The 25650-nt window shown below is 33.0% G+C and overlaps 1 protein-coding gene and 1 long non-coding RNA gene across 2 annotated transcripts in view; one reads left to right on the top strand and one right to left on the bottom strand.

Annotated features, from left to right (window-relative positions):
* The window catches only part of timeout (circadian regulator timeout), a 1081463-nt gene that overhangs the window by 644700 nt on the left and 411113 nt on the right, over positions 1–25650 (bottom strand). The window lies entirely within an intron of this gene.
* On the top strand, positions 7253–8684 carry LOC142221690 (uncharacterized). The gene is made up of 3 exons (XR_012718191.1): positions 7253–7668; positions 8088–8273; positions 8331–8684. It is a non-coding gene; the product is annotated as an uncharacterized LOC142221690 (long non-coding RNA).

Here is a 25650-nt window from a genome sequence, read left to right as displayed (position 1 = left end):
GGAAATGAAAAAAGTCCGGAAAAAGCCCTAATTGCAACCTCAGCCTAACAACAAATGCCACATCTCTGTAAAAATCAAAAAGTAAGCAAAATATTTATGTAAGTTGCTATTTACAGCCAGTGTTCGAATACGATAGTGAAACCACCCACAAAAAATGATACGAACACCAAAGACATCTCGTTTTTCACAGCAAACATTTCTTCATATTTATGACGGTAAGTCCTTGCAATCCCTGTTGCTGCTATTTGAGGTGCACATACACCTATATGTGTTCACAAGAGCATCGAGAGACGTATCTCTATGCTAGGTTTTCTATAGCCTCCTCTTGCCGTTGCTGTTTCCATTAAGGAAATTTAAGGCCACAGTTTTTGCCTTTTTCATTGGCAAACCGAAAGCGTAAGATCAAAGAGGGCTGCACAATGCACTTGCAAGTACATACTCCTTGCCTGAATGATGTAAACTTTAACACCTCCCATATATTTAAACGCATGATGTAGGAGGAGTTTTTGGGAAGTATTTGCAATACGGTAGTACAATGAGTAGAGAATGTTGGTTTAATCGAGACAATCAATAAATTCATCAGGTAAATAAAAATCGATTGGAATATTTCTAAGACATCTTGTAATACAGTGCACTCGCGGTAACGTGAACAACGCTTAACGGGAACACGCATTTTCTTACACTAACTACTCCGTAACGCTGAAAAACATGCATTTTGACGTTAAAGGCAGATTCACAATGCCAAATACAATTTCAAATACATCTCCGATTATGGCTATGTTTTGTTCTGAAATTCGCTAACGTAAACTCTCTTGGTTTTAATTAAATCACGTTACCGAGAGTGCACTATATTGTCAAATACTAAGGGCGTTTTCGTTTCGCAATAAATATGTTGCCCTGGTGTTACACTACTTTTTCCCTCATTGTATTTTCGCTCAAATTATAGTGTCATTCCAAAGTTATTGTTAATTCATAATATTGTGAGGGATTCAAGATCCAATATCTATGACAGTGTCCTTTATATTTGGCAATCAATTTCGAGAATGTTGCACCTTTTTTCCCAATCGAAATCGCCATAAGTTAGGTTATGTAAGGCGGCATAAGTTAATGGTACCTAGCCTACCCAAAATTAAGGTAGCCTTATTTGGGAGTCACCATATTTCAATGATAAGCATGCCCGCCATGCACACATAGGGTTTTGAGTTTCTACCATACACCAAACAATTTTTCAGCGGTGGATTATGCCCTCTCAGTAATGCTGGTGGTATTTCTGAGTGTTTAAAAGTTTCTCTAAGTGGTTCACCGTAATGTGGAACGCCGTTCAGACTCAGCTAGAGGTGTGCGCGTGACACGAAATTTTCGTGACACGCGTGAATCACGTGAGTCGTGAACAAAATTTAAAGGAACTCTCGTGAATGTGCGTGAATGGGACTAAAATGAATATGTCGTGCGTGAGAAATAAAATCGGTTCGTGAGTGTGCGTTAATAACATTTATCACGCTCACGAAAAAAAATCAATATTTAATTCATACTCGTATGTAAACTGAAATTAATTTAGCTCTCGAACTATATTCTATTTTTGATTTTTTTACCTTTGCTGATTTCCGTTTGGAAAATATCGTGAGTCTCGTGAATTGTCGTGAATCGTGCGTGAGTGTGAGTCTTAAAAAGTAGTTTGTGCGTGAGCGTGCGTGAGTACTGGTTTTCATTTCGTGAATGTGCGTGAGTGGGATTGGCTACCATACGTATCGTGCGTGAATAAACATTTTGGTTCGTGAATGTGCGTGAGTGAAATCGGGCTGCTACTATACCTAACATAACGCAACTTGCTAAATCTTATGAACTTTTTGGTTCTTGGTTTTGGTGTTACACTACTCTTTCCCTTATTGTATTTTCGACCAAATGATAGTGCCATTTTAGAGTTATCGATAATTTGATTTTTACAAAGGAAAAGTGTAATATTTGTACAAAATTTATTTAGGCAAAGCCGACTAACGAAAACCTTTTTTTCGGGAGTTTCGAGTGTAATTCACTTTGGGTTTAGTGAATTACCCGAATTTATTCTGATAATTGGTTGTAAGTTTTGCTGCAAGTACAGGATGTTGATGAGGAGTGTTGTAATTCCGAAACGGCCGTCCATCCAACCATCTTCAAGTCAATAGGGCTTTGCCCAAATAAATTATAATTAATAAACTAATATATTATACTTTTCCTTTGTTGGTTAAGCTACTCTTGTCAACGCATGGTTTTAAGCTGAAATCAAAACAACAAATGTTATTGTCATAATATTGCAAGGGATACAGGATCCAAAATCTGTGACAATGTCCTTAATATTGTGTAATCAATTTCGATAATGTTGACACCTTAGTCCCAATAGAAATCGCCCTTAGATTGTTCATTAGCAAATTAATATCCCCTGGGCTCTTTCTACAATTTGTGTGTGACCTAACCTAATATTATAAATAAAATATCGGCAAAAAGTTTTCAATCCTTAAAAATTGGCCCACCGTGTATTTGGATAGTCCTTTCGATGACTTGAAAACTACCACTTCGTTAGTTTCATTGAATTCCATAATAGTTACATGTGTTATAGACACGCATCATATTGACATACGTGCTATGATTATGGTAGCGTTACAACACTCGCTTTTCCGGTGCAACGGGAGCACTTTTCTCTCATACCATTACATCATTCATCGTACTCAACCTGGAGGTGAGGGTGAATGCTCATTTATGCCGTTAATTAAAAATGTTTATAATTTATGAATCCTAAAACCATCAAACACGCTCATTTGGCGAACGTGAACGGCAACATCAACTAGCACCACTTTGCGAAGGCTAGAAGGATATGTGCAGATTGGTGTTGCGGTTAATGTTTCTGCAATCACGAATATCGACACGAACATAAACCGCAACATAGACACTTTATTGTGTTATAGCCTCTCGCCCACCATACTCCCCTGTATCACATCATACCACCAAAACAAACGCATTTAACAAAAATTATGTTGCAATACAGTAAGTTTCAGGGAAAGCTACCAAGTGAAACAAAATTGTGTCCATGGAAAAAAATTAGATTGTAGATTAAAGACAAATCGAAATCTCTAAAGATATACGGTCTCAAAATTATGGGACATTCATACAAGACGTGTTTAATTTATTCATGACAGTTCATGCAATACTTCACGCCAAATTTGCCTGTCATGCATCGATCAGTTATACAAATATCAGGAGGGATATCTAACGTCTTGAAAACACTATCATATGTTGTCTGCGTTTTAAATTTAGATGGGCCATATTTGCTTTGTTATGTACCACCCTTGCAAATGTTCTTTCAGAAATTCACCATTATAACAACCTTCTCACGCAGTATGAGATTGCATGTAGCTACAGGCATATCAACGATTCTAAATTTCCTGGACTATGTAAGGTAGTTCCTAGCCTTATTAACACATCCGCTTTGCAGTTCCTTGATTTGCTCCCGTGAGCACGCACCCAAGATTTGAGCTCCGGAGCCTCTTGCACGAGCACATTTCGTCCGATTCGGTTAAAATTTTGTACGTTATATTAGTGTATGGTCTCTAACAACCATGCCAAAAGTGGTCCATATCGGTCCATAGTTATATATAGCCCCCGGATAAACCGATCCCAGATTTTACTTCATCCTGGATAAGCAAATTTCATTTGATCTATACCATATAGGTTCAAAATTGTATATAGTCCCCATATAATCCGACCCCCATATTTCACTTCTGCCTCTCGTTTAGCGCGCAAAAATTCATTACGGTAAAAAACTGAATTAAACCTATACAATTCAGTTCTTGAGCGGCAATCTTAATATGCCTTTTTGCCTAATATACCCCGTTTGGACTTACTTCCAATTTAGAAGACGATGTTAAGGAGTTTTATGATACACAGAAAAAAACGCACGAAAACATTTTCAATTAAAATCTTAATTGATTTCTAAATATATTCAATTAAAAATTTAATTGATTCAACGATTTTTTTAATTGAATGAAAAATGCAATCACAATAAGTAATTGTGTCAATTAATTTTTTAATTGGATCAATTAATTTTTTAATTGACATTCGATTAATTTTTTAATTGAAACTATCATTTCTGTGACTGAAGACATTTCAATTAAAAAAATAATTGGATCAATTCATTTGTTGATTGAAGACAAAAAAAATTTGTACCTGGCCTTCGGCAAGTATCACCACAACCCAAGTTATTAAATTGTGGGTAATTGCCTTTAGTAGAAGTTTCTATGTACATAAGATTCTGCCTGGTCGAACTTACGGCCGTATATACTTGTTTTTTTCTCTTTTTTTAACTCATTGGTATATTATTTTATTTTATTCCATGCTTTTCAATATACAATTCAGAAAACTTCGCAAATCTTTATTTGAATCGATAATACGGTTCATATATTTTAATGTTTGAAGACTATTTCTTCTTTGAAGACTATTTCTTTTGGTATACCCTTTCCAATATTTCGGCCGGTAACTCATGAATAAATGTTTCAATGTTATCTTCAATGAATGCGGGCTTATCTGTGTAGACATGAGTTTTAACAAATAGTCTAAAGGCGGCGAATTGACCGGTCCCGAACGTGAAGTAAAATGTTCACCGAACTCGCCTCTCAATAACTCTTGTCTGGTGTGGCATGGGCATCACACGTCATGCAACGCAAGATCACCAAACTGTGACTCTTTCTGGATGCATTGATAGCTTTTCCAACACTTCTAGATGATCTTCACTTCAAAATCGACAATCTTATTATCTTATTTTTGTACATTGAGCCAAAACTGAGCTGACCCTAAAATGGAAGACGTGATGAACTTTCTTAACGGAGCACGCATTTTGATAATAAAATTCAAAATTCAGAGTTGCTTTAAACATCTGATTAAAAGTGTTGCCAAAAAAATGATGTCGTTTTTTTGTTTAATGATTGTTTTGGGGTTTTGTGAAATTTATATATTGACCTGTCTGACAAGGTGCCGGCGCTTAAAAACGCCACTTGGGAAAAATTATGGTTTTTGTTTATTGCAGGCACAATTGAGTGCCACAGCAAATTTTTTAAATACAAAGAAGACTTTTTATGTTGGAATGCGGGTTTTAGGCTTCAAAACTTGAATGATGATTTATTAAATATTTACGTTTAGCGCATTATTAACTTCACACGAGTTAGTTTAGGCTAGTTTAGCTATAGTGGCAGCCCGATATTTCAGGCTGACTTTGTCTATTCAGTCCATTGTAATACCAGAGTGGTGAACTTCTCTCTTTTTGGTGTTCGGTCGAAGCTGGGGTTAAACCCACGACCCTGTGTATGCAAGGCGGGCATGGTAACCATTGCACCACAGTGGCACCTAACTTCATACCAATTTTAGAAACTTATGAACACAATTTGAGTAAAAATTACAAGTTTAAGAAAAATATTAATTTATGCAAATTTTGTAAATGTTTAAAAATAAAAAAAAAGGTTTTTCTTATTTGTAGCTCATATTAAAGTAAGCAAAAATAACTAAAATAAGAAAAAAATCTCACATTTGGTCAAATTTAGTTAAAATCAATAAATTTTCATGAACTAAAATAAAGTTAAATATAAAAGTTTTCAGATTGACTTTTTCTGACGGTAGGGATGCATCATACATACCAAATATACAGAAAAAAATGAAGCAATAAAAAATCAATTATTAGTATAATTAAATAAAACAATTAAATCAAATACGATTTTTATTAAGTCAATTACGAAAATAATTGGTTGAATTGAAAAGTGTATAAAATATCCAAAGTCCCCGATAATTGAATTCACAACACATCAGTTGTGTTCCTTTACGTACTACTAGTTACTACTTTTACTAGTTTTTACTAGAAACCGTTCCTCAACCCCAAAAAATAGTAAAAGTTGTAAACAATTTTAAGAGAACAATGTCAAAATGCATGTCTCTTTTAAAATTTTTTTACTGCAAGTTACTCGACAAATTCTTTCGAGTAAAAGTTGTAGATATGTCATGACAAAAATAATTATTTGTTTTCAAATTTTCCAAACTAAAGTAGTCCCAAATCGCTTTTTTTGGAAATAAATCTGTAACTTTTTAATGGATTAAGATATCATCATAATTTTTTCTTTGTGCCAAAGCTGAAATGTTTTTCTCTATATTTAGAGGTTTGTAGGTCCCTAGTGGATTCACGGGCTGGTCTATAGACGTTGGAAGTTGGACACCTCGGATGTATGCAATTTAGTGTTACTTGGCAAACGCGCAATTATGCACCGATTTTCATGATTTTTGCTTTGCTAGATAGAAGTTATAAACTACCATAAAAAGATTGTGTATGTGTGCGAATATATCTAATATTTGCGAGATAGGGCCTTACAATTTATTTTTTTGCAAAATTTGAACAAAGTGGGGTCTGTATTTTGAGTCTAGAAGGACAACGTTCCTTATAAAACTCTACGTATTCTGGAGGAAAATTTTGTGCACCTTTGTGCTTTAGATTTAACGTGTAGACTCCACAATTTGGAATTTCAAAACAATGCCGAACCAATACCACTTGTTTCGAAAAAAGTACCAAAACATTGACCGACTCACACCAAATTCGGCACACCCTTTAATGGACCAAAAGTACCCCTACGTTTTGAATTTCATGCAAATCGGATAAAAGTTTTAATGTCTATGTCATGTAGTTCCCAATTCGGGGGTCGGTTCATATGGAAGCAAAATCGAAACTTAGGCCGAAGTAGTCCCATCTTCAAAATTGACCTGCATGTAGAAGAAAAACGTGTCTGTTAAAATTTCAGCACTATAGGTTCATTATTGAAGGAAGTAGCCTGATTACAACAGATAGCCAGACAGAGAGACATCGTCTTATAATTTCTCCCTGATCAAGACTATATATACTTTATATAGTCAGAATTCGTTATTTGTATGTGTTACAAACGGAATGAAAAACCCCACCTTATAAGATACTGATAATATGCGCTATTACTCTACTTTATGGCCCAGAAGCCAGAGTTTTACTTTGATTAAAAATTTTGCAAAAGGAGTACTTTTTAGCTACTTTCTATCGTAATAAGGATTTCAAAGTTTCCTGCAAAAAATCTGCCATTTATCAAAAAAAAAAATTCGATATAAAAGTATTTAATTTACCTACATGTTTTGAAAATATTTATTCAAATCACAATGCTTCTTTTGTTTTTTATTTGACATTTTTACAATTTTTACTATATTTTCGTTCCTGTACATTTAACAAATATAGAAATCTGAGAGGATTTTCAATATTTCTCTCTTTTACTACTTTTTACTACGAGTAAAGTAAAGGAACACACCTATCAATTACTATGTTCAATTGGATCGAGTGGAAAATTTATTGATTGAAGTATGTTATACTGTGTAATTACCAAACATATGAAAGCTATACATCATTTGTTTCAATTACCCAAGAAATTAGTTCTATGACGATTGAATTCCAACGTTGCTAAGCAACACAAACAAAAACAAACAATAAAATAGGATATGTATATTGTTTTTGTAAGGAAACTTTTTAAAGTCGAAGTCCAAGTCGAAATTGCACGTAAATAAATCGTGGATCGGTATCGAGATTCTTCCAAATGTACAAATAGTTACCTAAACAACTTTTTTGTGTATCAATTTTAATTTTTATTGGTAAGTACCTTTAGTTAAGCTCGGGTATTTTGAAAATCGCTGTTTTCTTTAACTACACTGAAAGAATTGTGTACGTAAAAGATATATGTATGAGAAATTCGGACATATTCACGCACGGAGAAAAATCTATTAATGACATCACCATTAATGACATTTCCCATGACTGACAACATTTTTTTGGAGTCACGAAGTCTAGTGACTTACAAGCATTCCTGTTAGTCGTGAATTACGAATGGTGAAGAAAAGTTCGTTGACAGTACGATATAAGTTAACGTACAATTTTAAGAATAAAACATCTAACAGAATTCTTTCACTGTATTTAATTCCACACATTCATAATTGGATGATTCGTAATCTTACGAAGATTTTTCGAAATACATACCATATATATTAATTGTTATTTCTGTTTTTGCAATTAGGATACAAATTGAAATATGTTTTCGTGAGTGCAATTCAAACGGGTCTATAAGTAGATAAGAATGCAAAGTAAACACATCGATGTCAAACGATTATCAGGACTAAGTGGCCCACAGAAAAATTCGTTTGATACGAAAAAGGAAGATTCGTGTTTCATAAGGTTTTTTTTTGCTCAGTCCGAACAGAAGGTGAAATTATATAAATCTTTGAAATTAATATATGTTTCTAAATTGTTTGTATTACAGAAGAGCACGTGGAGATGACGAAACAAATCATGTGGAAATATGAGAATGATAGGGGAAGCCTAATCTCACCAGGTGGACAATTAAAAAAACAGAACTGTTTTATATTATATATTCTGTAGTTTTTTCCACAATTTCTTTAGCAAATTATTAATTAAATTTCGCGTGAACTTGGAAGATTGGTTAATATGGTAAATTCTATATTCGGCTGTATTGTAATTATATATTTTTAAAGATTTTTATTTATTATTGATTTATAATAAATGTCAAAAACAAAATCAGAATGTATTTATGTATTTTTTATATAGTACGTTGATTATATTGATTACATCGTAATAAACGCAATTACGATAGTAATTGATAAGGGTTACAAAATTTAATAAACTTTGTAGTCAGTTCAATAACGACTGTAATCGAAAAACATTATAAACATCAAATACTTATGTATTTGAATTGAGTACTATATCATTTGGATGCTATGACAAATTCCAATTACATTTGTACTCAACACAAATATTTCATCATTTGAAAATAATTTTATGACTACCTTACAATTTTGCTAATTGGATTTATGATTTTCGTAATAAGCTGAAAATCAAATACAAAAATAATTGAAACACACACACATTTTTTGTATTTGATTTTTCTGTGCACTTAGTACATTCCCTGATACATCACTGTATTGATGAAATGGAATTACGATTAAAAACGCCTCATGAATGACTCGTTAATTACATTGAATTTCTAAGAAAATATTTCTCATCATTGGTTTGAGGTTGGTCGCGTGCATTTCTGCAGTATGATGGCAATGCACTTTTACTATACAACGATTATGCAAAAGATTAATTCTGAGATGATAAGCTCTTTTAATGATACAATTATAAAACGGATGGTGATTTCTTAATTGGATATTTTCATGTCATTCTTCAGCAGTTTTTTTAGCATATTTCATGAATAATTAAATATATGATGGTCATTATTTATTTATTTTTTGATTAACTCAATTGTTGTTACTTTAAAACATAACATATTTTATTTCATTTGTCTTGTTTTGTTTTATTTATTCCTTTACTATATTAATTAGGTATAATTTTTTATATTTATAGTTATGTGTTGTTACACTACTGCACAAACGAAAACAGGCCCGGTTCCAAAGATTTTGTCTTTACACTTATTATGTTGGTATTGATTCCGGGCCAAAGAAGCGGAGAATCGAAGTAAGGATACATTTAAGACACAATTCTCATTTAAGTTTCAGTTTCTTGTACTTGATTCTAAGAAACAAATTTTATTTTTTAATTTTAAGCTTTTTTGCTTAATGAAACTCCTTTAAAAATTTGTTAACAACAACTTACATTTTCAAAATCACACTCGATCAGTGTTTGAATTTATGCCATGTTTCAAGACTTCTTCGAAATAAAGTATTGACAAAACATCATCTATGTTGTCTAGATACAAAAAGTCAACAAACTTAAAGACGGTTTCATTAATTTTAAAGATTTTTTTCAGAATTATTAAAGCCAAGTTGACATTAGTCAAATAAAATTTTCTTTCATGTAAGGATGTTCAGTCTTAAGTCGAATCACTTAATTATAAAAACAAATCGACTCCATTGTAAAGTTTATCGACTTTTGGCAAAGAAAAAACCTGATATCAGAGAAATGTGTCTTCTATGGTAAACAAAATTAGCATTTTAAGGACATGAAATGTTTGGTCTCACAACAATATTTTTTCAGTACGTGTGCAACTCTAAAAGAATGTAATTCTTATTGTTCGTATATTGCGATTCATCTCTATCAGCGTTGCCAATTTAGCTTTTTTCCCGCTAGATTTGGCTTTTTTTTGAAGACGTTTAGCGGGAAAAAAAATGCATTTAGCTTTTAGCTTTTTTTTATGACCCTTTTAGCTATTTTTGGCTTTTTTTATTTTCGACATGTTTCTATTGAAATATGGATAAATCGGCGTTTTTATCTAAGCCTTGCTGCAAGTATAAGGGTTTCCACATATTTCAAAGCTCAGTTGAAAAATTAATATTGAGTCCAGCCATTATGCGGGCATTTTTGTAGCAAATACACCTTGTTGTAAAGTTTTTTCATTATATACATAAAAGTTATCGTAAACTTTAAATCTACTATTACCGTACAAATTTGTTAGATAAACTGTCAGTAAATTATTGGGAATATTATCATTTGACTCGTTTATCCTTTTTATGTTATTATAATATTCTAAAGTTATTACGATATTACTAAATTAAAATAGTAGATGTGAATTGCTTTGTGCACTGAAAAAATATTGTCGTCTCCTTAAAATACGAACGCGAATTTTGGTTATAATAGCATTTGTGAATTTCTTTTATATAAACTGTTTTCCTTGTCCAAAAGACGATAAAGTCGCTTTGTCCTTATAATTAAGTGATTCAACTTAAAAATGGGTATGTTTTCATGAAAGAAGGAAGAATTAATGAAATAGTCTTTAAATGTGAGGAGTTTTTGCCACAAACCAAAATAGCGTTCAAAAATAGAAGATGTTTTTCAACACTTTATTTTAAAAACGTATATATACAATAATTTCTACTTGAAGTCGAGACTGAATTTGGAAATTTAAGTTGGCGTTAGCACGTTTTTAAAGCACTTTGATAGGCACTTTGATAGTATTTTCTACAATTTAAATAAAAGTAATGTATTTCGAATTTTTCACAATTTCAAAACCAAACTAAAATTTTATTTAAAAAAATGACAAATCATTTTTTTACCAAATCCAAAGCATGCTTAGATCATTTAATATTTTAAAATAACAAGTAAATAAAATAGAGGTGTTGGGAAGGTAGCTCCCACAAAACGAAGGACTTCCAGTAAAAAATTTGTGATAGTAATCAAAATGTATCGAATACGCAAACAGAGCTAATATGCCTTAGATATAGTTACAGTCTCACAGAAGTGGAATTAAAATGAAAATAATATGCATTGTAAGTGAAATAAAGCCTTTAAGTTTGTTAAATTTCAATCAAAAATGTGACTTTTGATACAAACAAATTTAGCCTTTTTTCTAGCTATTTTTTTACCATTTTTTAGCTTTTTTAGCTATTTTTTGGGCAAATCTAGCGGTTTTTGGTGAAACAATTCTGGCAACGCTGATCTCTATACAGTGCCACACATAAGCATTAGCACGGCACCCTAAACCAAAAGTGGCCGCGGTACCTGCGAAAAAGTGAGCCTACCAGAGATATTGTTTTTAAGTCTAATAAAATGTATACCGATCGACTCAGAACCGCCTCCCGAAGAATAGGAAATATTGGTATAGATACAACAAAAAATTTGTCCATTCAATGTCTACTCGTAGTCTGTTTGATGCTATTATCAAACAAACAGTAATGCCCAACAAGTACTAAATGTACAAAAAAACTAATTTAGAACTACCTGTGCCAATAATTTTGTTCATAAAATGTGTGTGTGTTTTTTTTTTTTTTTAATTTAAATAACAGGTTGGCTGATACGTCGCCGGTCTAACAAAGAACAAGTATATATGGCCGTAAGTTCGGCCAGGCCGAAGCTTATGTACCCTCCACCGTGGATTGCGTAGAAACTTCTACGAAAGACTGTCATCAACAAATTTCAACTAACATGGTTGTTAAATATCATATGCTACCACCACGTACCAAATTTCAAATAGATCGGATGAATTTTGCTTCTCCAAAAGGCACCGGAGGTCAAATCTGGGGATCGGTTTATATGGGAGCTATATATTATTATGGACTGATAGGAACCAATTCCTGCATGGTTGTTGGATACCCTATACTAACATCACGTACCAAATTTCAACCGAATGGGAAGAATTTTGCTCTACCAAGGTGCTCCGGAGGTCAAATCTGGGGATCGGTTTATATGGAGCCTATATATAATTATGGACCGATATCGACCAATTTTTGCATGGGTGTTTGAGGCCATATATTAACATCACGTACCAAATTTCAACTGAATCAGATGAATTTTGGTCTTCTTAGAGGCTCCGGAGGTCAAATCTGGTGATCGGTTTATATGGGGGATATATATAGTGTTGGACCGATATGGACCAATTTTTGCATAGTTGTTAGAGACCATATACTAACACCATGTACCAAATTTCAGCCGGATCGGATGAAATTTGCTTCTCTTAGAGGCTCCGCAAGCCAAATCGGGGGATCGGTTTATATGGGGGCTATATATAATTATGGACCGATGTGGACCAATTTTTGCATGGTTGTTAGAGACCATATACTAAAACCATGTACCAAATTTTAGCCGGATCGGATGAAATTTTCTTCTCTTAGAGGCCTCGCAAGCCAAATTTGGGGGTCCGTTTATATGGGGGCTATACGTAAAAGTGGACCGATATGGCCCATTTGCAATACCATCCGACCTACATCAATAACAACTATTTGTGCCAAGTTTCAAGTCGATAGCTTGTTTCGTTCGGAAGTTAGCGCGATTTCAACAGACGGACGGACGGACGGACATGCTCAGATCGACTCAGAATTTCACCACGACCCAGAATATATATACTTTATGGGGTCTTAGAGCAAAATTTCGATGTGTTACAAACGGAATGACAAAGTTAATATACCCCCCATCCTATGGTGGAGGGTATAAAAACGCATTTTTTTTTTGTCAAAATTCGTTTTTATTATTCAACATAGTTCCCTTCAAGAGCGATACAACGATTATAATGTCCTTCCAATTTTTTGATACCATTTTGGTAGTACTCCTTCGGTTTTGCCTAAAAATAGGCCTCAGTTTCGGCGATCTCTTCATTGCAGCCAAATTTTTTCCTTTTGAGGTCTGAGAACAAGAAAAAGTCGCTGGGGGCCAGATCTGGAGAATACGGTGAATGGGGAAGCAATTCGAAGCCCAATTCATGAATTTTTGCCACCGTTCTCAATGACTTGTGGCACGGTGAGTTGTCTTGGTGGAACAACACTTTTTTCTTCTTCATATGGGGCCGTTTTGTAGCGATTTCGACCTTCAAACACAGAGGTCATTAATTTGCCAGCTGTCGTTCAAAATCATTTTGTGGATTTTTTTGATGTTTTCGTCGCTAACCACCTCTTTCGGGCGTCCACTGCGTTCACCGTCCTCCGTGCTCATTTCGCCACGCTTGAATTTTGCATACCAATCAATTATTGTTGATTTCCCTGGGGCCGAATCCGGAAACTCATTACCAAGCCAAGTTTTTGCTTCCACCGTATTTTTTCCCTTCAGAAAACAGTATTTTATCAAAACACGAAATTTCTTTTTTTCATTTTTTTCACAATAACAAAAGTTGCTTCACAAAAGACGCTCTATCTCACAATCTAATTGACTTACAGACGTCAAATTTTGACACGAATCATTTGAAGGTTGGTACTATATAAAAATAATATGCATTTAATACTAGCGACGCCATCTATGTGTTAGACCGGGGACTTATTGTAAAGAACAAAAAATTTTCTAAACAAAAAAATGATCTAAATGCTTAATGCAGTCACAACCCAAATTAAAATATTTTTAATGTAAAATAGGTTAATATAACTGTTAACATGTGGTTTTTATCAAAATTGAGTCGTATGATAAATGTATGTGTGTGTGTCACTGTATATAAAATCCGAACTATGTTTGATTAATTATTTTTACGTTCCAGTTAAGCTCGGAAACAGACAAATTTTCAAACAACGTTGAGAGTGTTCATGTAGTCAAAATAGGGTACCTCATTCTTTGAGATAATTTTTTTTTCACGACTTTTTAAAAATTGGACCATAGTTCTCCGATTTGCTTGAAATGTTCAGAAAAGTTTGAGGGTGGCGTCTAGGCAAAGATCCGATACTTTGCTTTTCGATATTTGATCGAGGAGAAGCACCATGCAATTCTTTAGTTCATGTATTTTTTTGATTTTAGTTAAATTCTTCCCAATGTGAGTAAAAGTTCCTTATTTGAAAAATTGTTTGCTTACTTTAATGACGTGAACTAAAAATAAGAAAAAAAGTTGTATACAAATTTAGTACACAATTTTATAAAAAATAAAATAAAGTTCATATTTTCCTAAAATGGGAGAAGTTTGCTTAAATTGTCCATAAGTTTATTAGTCACTCACATGAGTTGATTATACTAAAATGGTACCTGTCTTGAACTGCGTATGGCGCTAAATAAAGGGTGATTCTTTTGAGGTTAGGATTTTCATGCATTAGTATTTGACAGATCACGTGGGATTTCAGACATGGTGTCAAAGAGAAAGATGCTCAGTATGCTTTGACATTTCATCATGAATAGACTTACTAACGAGCCACAACGTCGAATTTTCAGTGAATGGGCCCTAGAAAAGTTGGCAGAAAATCCGCTTTTTTATCGACAAATTGTGTTCAGCGATGAGGCTCATTTCTGGTTGAATGGCTACGTAAATAAGCAAAATTGCCGCATTTGGAGTGAAGAGCAACCACACGCAAAAAAATAATTCTTTCCTCCCAAACGAAATTTTAGACAAACAAAGTTCGTTTCCCATTTGCTTTTCGCTGTAAGGAAGTGTATTTGGAAGAAAAGTATATACTTTTTGTGATAAACGTTTATTCTTTTCCAGGATGTAAAAACAATTTCATAAAGACTAGCTCAAAAAAAAACATTATTTTCTTGCTAATTGCATTGTCCCTCACATCTTTCTCACATCCACGAGGATTTTTATTTCTTAACACCTTTTCCTGTAATACCAACAATGTAGAAGAAATTATACGATTTTATAAATTTTTAAAATTTTTTTTACCTTTCGCCTGGACGGAGAATCGAACCGCGGACCATGCACATTGTAAGCCAACACACTAACCACTGAGCTATGTACCTGTTATGGTCATCAATAGATAAATATCCATATAAGTTATATTTATATAGCATAGCTTGCGGCGCCCACGAACCGAATAAACAAAGTTTATTTAACAGAAACAAACATTTAGTTTGGCACCGTGGAGCAGTGGTAGCTACGTCCGACTCTCATGCCAAGGGTCGTGGGTTCGATCCCTGCTTCGGCCAAAGTTTTTTTTTTTTGCTTTTGTTTTTTTTTTTTTTACATATATTCCAGATATATTCGGAAGATTCCGAAAAAATGTTCAACATTACATTGTACTATATTAAATTTTGAACTGTAAAATGTGTCTTATTAAAGACCTAAAGTCAGAAAAGAATAGTGTTTGATATAAACGAAATGGACTGTGTTGTTATTTCAAAAATATTTTTTTTTATTGAAAAAATAAAAATTTTGTAACAAACGAATTTTTTTGGTGATAAAAGTTTAAAATTTTCGAAGCAATTCAAAAAACTCTAACAAAAGAAAAACGTTTTCGGTACACGTTTTCCAAACGTTTTTTTTCTTTGCGTGCAGAAGCCGTTCAAGAACTGCCCATGCATCCCGAAAAATGCACTGTTTGGTGTGGTTTGTACGCTGGTGGAATCATTGGACCGTATTTTTTCAAAGATGCTGTTGGACGCAACGTTACGGTGAATGGCGATCGCTATCGTTCGATGCTAACAAACTTTTTGTTGCCAAAAATGGAAGAACTGAACTTGGTTGACATGTGGTTTCAACAAGATGGCGCTACATGCCACACAGCTCGCGATTCTATGGCCATTTTGAGGGAAAACTTCGGAGAACAATTCATCTCAAGAAATGGACCGGTAAGTTGGCCACCAAGATCATGCGATTTGACGCCTTTAGACTATTTTTTGTGGGGCTACGTCAAGTCTAAAGTCTACAGAAATAAGCCAGCAACTATTCCAGCTTTGGAAGACAACATTTCCGAAGAAATTCGGGCTATTCCGGCCGAAATGCTCGAAAAAGTTGCCCAAAATTGGACTTTCCGAATGGACCACCTAAGACGCAGCCGCGGTCAACATTTAAATGAAATTATCTTCAAAAAGTAAATGTCATGGACCAATCTAATTTTATGCGTTTTTTTTTTTTTTAAAGTTATCAAGCTCTTAACAAATCACCCTTTATATTTGAACAATTTATGCAGTAAATATGGAGTACCTAATTTGTTTAATATTTGGAAGGCGAGGAGGACCAAAGTTGGGGGTGGTGGGACGTTCCCTCCGACATTCGACAACTTGAAAAAAAACTTTTAGGATTTTTTTTGGGGGGGGGGGGGGGGTCCAAAACATATTTTATTTACTTTGAATTTACAGCATACATAAAATTGTCCAATTAAAGTCTTAATTGAGTTTTAAAAAATATTCAATTAAAAATTGATTCAACAAATTGTTTAATTGAATCAAAAATCAATCACAAACATTAATAGTATCAATTCATTTTTTAATTGACTTTCAATTAATTTTTTAATTGATACTATCATTTCTGTAATTGAAGACATTTCAATTAAAAATTCATTAATTAATCAATTAATTTTGTGATTGAAGACAAAAAATATTCCAGGGTGGGAGAAGGTGATTACCTTAGGGCACATCCTCCTTGCCCGATTTTTTTTGGAAAAGTGATAGTTTTTCGATTTTCTAGAAATTAGGAGGGACTATTTTTTGTAAAAAAAAATTTCTAAACATTTCACCTCTGTATAGTCACCGAATGTCTTTTTTATACATATCCCTTAAAAAAACCAAAAAGTAACTTCTCCGATTTTTTTTGTTTTGGAATATTAACACCATACTACTGAAGTTTTGAAGTTCACAAGACAAAAAATATTTTTTCATGTTTTATTAACTTAGGGGTGATTAACTTAGGGGCACATCCTCCTTGCCCGATTTTTTTGGAAAAGTGAAAGTTTTTCGATTTTCTAGAAATTAGGAGGGACTATTTTTTGTAAAAATTTTTTTCTAAACATTTCACCTCGGTATAGGCACCGAATGTCTTTTTTATACATATGCCTTAAAAACGAAAAAGCAACTTCTCCGATTTTTTTTTTTGAAATATTAACACCATACTACTGAAGTTTTGAAGTTCACAAACGCTGCATATTAATAATTCTGCATATCTTTTACTGGTAGAGCCAAGAAATTTCAAAATTTTTATTGATGATTATCCAGCGATATAAACTGGGTAACGCTTTGTCAGAACAATTTTATTTCGAATTTCCGATATTCACATTTTATTATAACTTTTATCAAATATCGATCGAAGAAATTTAGCTACACAATACACTTACAAGTAAATGCTGCCCGATTCTGTTTACAGACTAATAACGCTATGTATGAAATCACATAAAGAAACTAAACCACACACGCAAAAAAATAATTCTTTCCTCCCAAACGAAATTTTAGACAAACAAAGTTCGTTTCTCATTTGCTTTTCGCTGTAAGGAAGTGTATTTGGAAGAAAAGTGTATACTTTTTGTGATAAACGTTTATTCTTTTCCAGGATGTAAAAACAATTTCATAAAGACAAACTCAAAGAAAAAAACATTGTTTTTTTCTTGCTAATTGCATTTTCCCTCACATCTTTCTCACATTCACGAGGTTTTTTAGTTCTTAACACCTTTTCCTGTAATACCAACAATGTAGAAGAAATTATACGATTTTAGAAATTTTTAAAATTTTTTTACCTTTCGCCTGGACGGAGAATCGAACCGCGGACCATGCACTTTGTAAGCCAACACACTAACCACTGAGCTATGTACCTGTTATGGTCATCAATAGATAAATATCCATATAAGTTATATTTATATAGCATAGCTTGCGGCGCCCATGAACCAAATAAACAAAGTTTATTTAACAGAAACAAACATTTAGTTTGGCACCGTGGAGCAGTGGTTGCTACGTCCGACTTGCATGCCAAGGGCCGTGGGTTCGATCCCTGCTTCGACCAAAGTTTTTTTGTTTTTTTTTTACATATATTCCAGATAGGTTCGGAAAATTCCAAAAAAATGTTCAACATTACATTGCAGTATATTAAATTTTGAACTGTAAAATGTGTCTTATTATAGACCTAAAGTCAGAAAAGAACAGTGTTTGATATAAACGAAATGGACTGTGTTGTTTTTTCAAAAATAACTTTTTTTATTGAAAAAATAAAAATTTTGTAACAAACTAATTTTTTTGGTGATAAAAGTTTAAAATTTTCGAAGCAATTCAAAAAACTCTAACAAAAGAAAAACGTTTTCGGTACACGTTTTTCAAACGTTTTTTTTCTTTGCGTGCAGATAAAAGATATATAAGTAATTGATTACTTATATTTTATAAAAAAAAATCAGTTTAGCAACCAAAATGAATTACATTTTTAATTGAACCACTTAAAATTGAAAGTATCAAGTCCCCTGAGAAGTCCTCTTTTAAGCTGCCCCATCATCCCAATAAAGTAAATGGAAAACGGAGTACTAGAAAACCCGGGAAAAACTGAAAACAATATGAAAGATCTGCTTGCATCGGGCGCTATAACTTATGGTAGAGATCGATAAGTGCTTTCGTATTGATTTTTAATTAATATGCTAAGTATAAAAGGAATGTCTAAAAAATTATTTGATGGTGGTACCCGCGCAAGCATGCGGACTAAAATAAGGTTTAATATATTTTTTAAAATCAGGTCTTGAAGGTAGCAATTATATCAACGCTGTTTAGAAGGTGCTCTACATCAAAATCATCGGCGATTCAGTCGTTTGGTAGCCAGTTGTAACTGCCTGTCTCCTTTACCATTCTACTGAAATATCTATGCCTGTGAAAATCAAGTTAAGTCAACTTATTCACCATGGAAATGAAATTGAGGAATAATAACAATCATTTATGTTCTGAAAAATCCTTTTGGAGATAATTTCAGTCATTCTTTTATCCAGTCGCACAAGAGAGGAGAAGTCAAATCAAACAACAGACAAACATGGTTTATGTAGCTTCTAGGAATTAAAGTGACGATAGCAAAAGTACATAAATCATTCACGAGTCATTTAATTATGACATCATTAAAATCTTCCACCTGATGAGCAAAAAAAAACACATTCCATAATTACACCATAGCCACTGGTTGTGGACCACCAGCATGCCACAGGCATCATAGTTCCTTCTCTCAGCCAAATGATACACAATTGTCACCCTTTAATCATACAGAGAAACCAGTCCGAATGGAAATAAGTCATGATTGGGAGCGAATGGGCATTGACAATACCTACAGACCAAGTTGAGTTTAAAATCTCCACTATGGTAAGTGGAGGAATACATGAATGTTCCATCCAAAGTAAAATTCCTGAAAATTTTTGGTCATATGAACTTGTTGCTGGGTGTGAAGATGCATTTATGTCAAGTGTGATGAATAGCTTCCGAAATGCTTTACTATTGGATCAAAGGATATGTTGGAGCAATGCAATTCGAGTTGGAGAAAAAAACAAAATGAAATTCTACTGAAGACTTACAGTGGAATTTTGTTGCTAGTTTTTCACAGTTCTGAATTAAAGCTAGCTGGAATTCGAATAATCCACAATACACTGGAGAACACAGTTTTTCTGGCTGTTCAAAAAATTCCCTAGCCCTTCTTTGATGAACAAATTTCGTTCTAAATATCAGATGGCTGACGACATCAGAAAGTGAGTGGAACTAATGGCGGATTGAATAAACTTTAAAAAAAATTATATACTATATAAGTCCAAATATTATGTAATTAGTACATATAATTGTGTATTCTGCAAAAGAAAAAAGAGCTTTTTTTGTGATTTTTACCTAAATCGGCATTTTTTGTTTGTTTGTATGTATGTTCCTCGTGTGTCCGGAAACGGTTGAACCGATTTACTTGAAATTTTCCGGTAACGGGGAGAGTGGCATTTTCAGGGAAGGTTACGGTGGTATCTAGATATTTTTCGATATTTGGTCGGGGAAGGAAGCCTCCATGCTCCACATTGTAAAATTTGAAGAAAAGTTCCTCAAGTTTCTTTAAATTTGAGGGAAATTTAGTGTTTTCTCTGAACAAGGAAAAACTTATTTTTTCGATATTTGATCGGGGAAGGCCACGTCCCTTTTTTAAAACAATAGAGCAAAATCTAAGCTTCTATGATTTACTATTTTTTACAGGAAACGTGGGAGAAGTTGAGTAAATCAATAAAGGGTACGTGATGTCTCAATATATGGTCGAGGAGTTACATCGCCTCATTGCCCATTGTTTGAAAATTGAATGTTTTCAAATTTTATAGAATCTTCCCTGATTTACTTGAAACTTAGGGGGAAAGATAGCGAGTGGCACCTCCTCGTTGCCCGATTTTAATGATTGAAGGTTGTCCGATTTTCGACTAAATGTACATGAACTAGGTAGACAACATAGAGGGTGCTTCATTTTCCGGTATATGCTCGGAAGGCATTTCTCCGTGTTTAACATTTCAAACAATATTATTAAGAATTTTTACTTTGTCTCATTTAATTGGCAGAAAACATTGAGTGTTTATGCAGGATAACAGGATACTTCCCATGGATAACACAGGAAGAAGAAAAATGTGTACTTCATGTTTTTGTGCCAGTAAGGGGACTTCCCCAGACCCTACTCTTTCAACGAGTTCTCATGTTTGTTATTATTATTTTTTTTTTGATAACTTCACAAGCGCTCCATTTTTTATAAAATGTACTAAACGTTCCATTTCGTTCTTTTATTGAAAAATTTCATAGGTTGTATAGCAATGAAAAATTTCGTATTTTAACGAAATTGTTCGTTCCTTTTACGAAGAGAATTCTTTTGGTCTGTTTGAAGTGGAGTTTGGATTTGCAAGTTCAAGTTGTCGTTAAGACATTCTTAAGGGACTTTGGTAGGACATGAAGAAAAAAGCTGAAAGAACGAATAAATTAAAATTTGTTTCCTAGAATTAAGTACGCAAAGCTCAAACTTAAGAGGGAATTGTGTCTTAAATGTTGCACACACCTTGCATCAATTCTCCGCTTCTTTGGCTCGGAATCAATACCAACATCCTAGCAACAAAAGGGCCGCCAAAAGTTGTGAAAATGTTTGTTTTAGATCTGGAAGTGGTGTAAAATTAACGCAGAAGCTATGGATTTAATATGGGCTTTCATATGACAGATGTCCACCATTTCAACAGCCGTTGCACTGAATTTGCATCGCTTCTTAAGATGTGATGCGCAGTCAGTGTTTTGGATGTCAATTACAAAATTTTGTGATATTTTGCCAATGAATAATTTATATATATTTTTTATTATTTTTAATATATTCTAACGCTTGTCTGAAACGTTTGACCTCAAATATTTTCAAAAATTCGCAATTTTCTCGAATGAATTTAGCATTTTTTTCGACAAAATTTAAATAATTTGTACCATTTTATTAATTTTTACTGTGTTGTTAACCTATTTACAGTTAAGAAAAAGTAAGTTAAAAAAGCATTGAATTAGAAGAACTTCCTGTGTAGTTAAAATAAAGAATATCTTTGGGGGGGGACATTTTTTGGGAAGTGCTTTTAATGTTATGCCTTTAGAAGAACTTGCAATTTTTGGAACCGTGTCAATTTTGGAACCGTTTCAGTGTCGCTTAACACATTAAAGTGGGCTACTCCGACAACTTTACTATGGTGTATGACAGTCATTTTCAATTGACATCTCTTCTAGATTTTTTCGTCTATCCTAATATTTGACCTCCGGCATATCATCTGTGTACAATTAACCGAGTAGAGGCGTTTTTATCACTGCCTTCCTTTTTCATCATAATCACTAGCATGTGTCAACCACAATACGCCAGAAGTGAATTTATTCTTAATGACAAATGTATTTTTTTTTTGTTTTTGGTCATAATAGCAACCGTTGGCATGTCATCATTACTTCTCGTCCAACTTTAATGAATTATTAATTCAACAACACTGTAATCAACAAACAAAAGCAACAATAAAACATATATACGATGAACAAAAAAAAAACGAATACAAAGCCAACAAATTTAAATGAATAACTTTTATGTTTGTCGCAAATTTCATTTGCCCACTTAATTTTCCAGACAATTTCACTTTATTCCATTACCCTAGTATGTCGACGACTGCATCTTTAACCACAGTCGAGTAATAGAGCAAAAGGGAATACCAGGATACGAGATTGCCAACGAAACCAGAAAACAGGGACAACCGTAGTAGCCGTAGAGAGAGAGAGAGAAAGGAAGTTATAATGAGATGTTAAAGTGACTCTATCATCTGCTGGTAACATTTATTAATTATCGCATATGAAATTAATAAAATTTTATTCACAGACCCGAAACCTCAAAAATCCATTTACGTCTGACGGAGTCAACAAAAAAAAATTTCTTATGGCATTTTCTCGGTTATCTATTTGATATACAAAAAAGTTTTGAAATTCCTCTGTGATTAACCGAAATATGGTTTGACATGCTTAAATCCAGCTCGACATTCCTTTGCTGTTGCCTTTTACTAAAAGCAAAATTACACCGAATCTCTAAAGTGACAAATTAAATAAAGTAATGTAAAATTATATTTGTTATCATATTTGAACTAAATAAATTATAATAGTTTAAATTGAATTATATAGATTAAGTTATTAAATTTAGTTCGATTAAATTGAATTAAGAACTACAATCAGTATATTAGATTAAACTGCAATAAATAAACTAAAGTTAATTTAATATATATTAAAACTTACTTAAATTGTAGAAACAAAATAAACAAATATTGGCTGCGACTCAAAGATGCGGATGATTTAAAATAAAGACACTTTTTAAGGCTAGGCTATACAATTTAACTTTGCATACATATCTCATTTATGGAATTTTCATGCTTCTTTGTTTGCGATATATTAAGTAGACGGTTACAGAAGATTTTTCGAAATCTTGATCTTATTGCAGTCCGCAAACTGGTATGGCAAACACGGTTACCACTCGTGCCAAACATAACCTACCAAAAATTGAAGCAAATTTTACACGAAATTTAACAAATTAAAAAATCCCAAAGTGATTAAATTTCTGTAAATAGTATCAAAAAATGTTTTTTATTCGAAAGAAATATTTTAGAATGAATATTATATAATGAAAATTTTATACCTATAGAGAATTTTGGTCAAAATTGAATATCTATAGGAAATTTTGTCAATTTGTTTTCTATAGAAAATTTTGTCAAATTTTTGTATCTATTAAAACTTGTGTCTATATTTTATTTCTATGCAAAATTTTGTCAACATTTTATTTCTATAGAAAATACTGGTCAAATTTTTATTTCTATAGAAAATTTTGGTCAATATTCTATTTCTATAGAAAGTTCTAGTCAACATTTTATTTCTATAGACAATGGAGAAGATTATTGCAAAATCAACCAAAATACCAAGAATTCCACCAATCCACCAAACGGTATCAAATCTACCGTGTTGGCAAAAGTTTTATATTTTTTCAATGTTTAAATTATTACTGATTTTCTACAGCATAGCCGATTTAATTATTTTTTTTATGAAACTGTATAAAACATTGGAGTTTTTTGTGAGGAATTTTGATTTAAATTGGGGACAAGAGCAAGAAAAATAAATTTGAGAACAAGAGCACGAAAAATACTGGCAACACTGGTGGCATTCACTGTTTTACAGCAACAAAAATTCGTTCTCGCTTAACTTTCTTCACTGTTCTCTCTTGATATCTTTCGTCAACTCTCTCTGGTGCCTTCTTCTTTTCGTTAATTTATTCTTTTAAAGGCACAACTTTAAAAGCACTTCCAAAAATACCCTCCCAAAGACTACACACAGGAAGTTCTTTTAAATCGATTTTTTATAACTCACTTTTTGCATATTTTTATTGGGAATTTTTAACTGCGTTTGTTTCAAATAGTTTAAAAACAGAGTAAGAATTAATAATATGGTACGAATTATTAAAATTTTGTCGGAAAAAAAGCTAAATCCATTTATGCTATTATGCGAAGTTTGAGATCAAACGTTTCACACAAGCGTTCGAATGTATTATAAATCATAAGAAATTATAAAAACTATTTATTTGGCAAAATATCACAAAATTTTGTTGTTCACATCTAAAACACTGAATTTGAATCACACCTTAAGAAGTGATGCAAATTCAGCGAAACGCCTTTTTTTAAGTGTTCATTTATTCCCAAAATATAAATTTGATATGCAAGGGCACTTTAGTATAATAATTATGTTATAACTAGTTCTTTTTTTAAGATTACAATTTTTAAATTATTTAGGAAATAATAATATATACATTTGTAATGAAAAATATACACAAAAACATCAATTTTTGATGGGTATTAAATAAAAACAAGTAAGGAAAGTCAAAAGTCGGGCGGGGCCGACTATATTATACCCTGCACCACTTTGTAGATCCAAATTTTCGATACCATATCACATCCGTCAAATGTGTTGGGGGCTATATATAAAGGTTTGTCTCAAATACATACATTTAAATATAACTCGATTTGGACAGAATTTGATAGACTTCTGCAAAATCTATAGACTCAAAATTTAAGTTCGCTAATGCACTAGGGTGGATCACAATTTTAGTAAAAAATATGGGAAACATTTAAATCTGAAGCAATTTTAAGGAAATTTCGCAAAAGTTTATTTATGATTTATCGCTCGATATACATGTATTAGAAGTTTAGGAAAATTACAGTCATTTTTACAACTTTTCGACTAAGCAGTGGCGATTTAACAAGGAAAATGTTGGTATTTTGACCATTTTTGTCGAAATCAGAAAAACATATAAATGGGAGCTATATCTAAATCTGAACCGATTTTAATCAAATTTGGCACACATGACCATACTACTAATTGTACTCCTAGTGCAAAATTTCAACCAAATTGGGCCAAAACTATGGCTTCTGGGGCCATATAAGTCCATTTCGGGCGAAAAATATATATGGAAGCTATATCTAAATCTGAACCGATTTCAATCAAATTTGGCACACATGACTATATTACCAATTGTACTCCTTGTGCAAAATTTCAAGCTAATCGGAATAAACCTCTGGCTTCTGGGTACATATAAGTGCATATCGGGCGAAAGATATATATGGGAGCTATATATAAATCTAAATCGATTTCTACCAAATTTGGCACGCATAGCTACAATTTCAACCAAATTGGGCCAAAACTCTGGCTTTTAGGACCATATTAGTCCATATCGGGCGAAAGATATATATGGGAACTATATCTAAATGTGAACCGATTTCAATCAAATTTTTCACACTTGACTATACTACTAATTGTACTCCTAGTGCAAAATTTCAACCAAATTCGGCCAAAAATCTGGCTTCTGGGGCCATATAAGTCCATATCGGGCGAAAGATATATATGGGAGCTATATCTAAATGTGAACCGATTTCAATAAAATTTGGAACACTTGACTATACGACTAAGTGTTATGTTCGTACAAAATTTCAAGCAAATCGGTATAAAACTCTGGCTGCTGGGTC

This window comes from Haematobia irritans, chromosome 1 (assembly GCF_050003625.1).
Source record: "Haematobia irritans isolate KBUSLIRL chromosome 1, ASM5000362v1, whole genome shotgun sequence".
NCBI lineage: Eukaryota > Metazoa > Arthropoda > Insecta > Diptera > Muscidae > Haematobia > Haematobia irritans.
The sequence above is the reverse complement of the archived record's forward strand: the minus strand, read 5'-3'. Positions and strand labels throughout refer to the sequence as shown.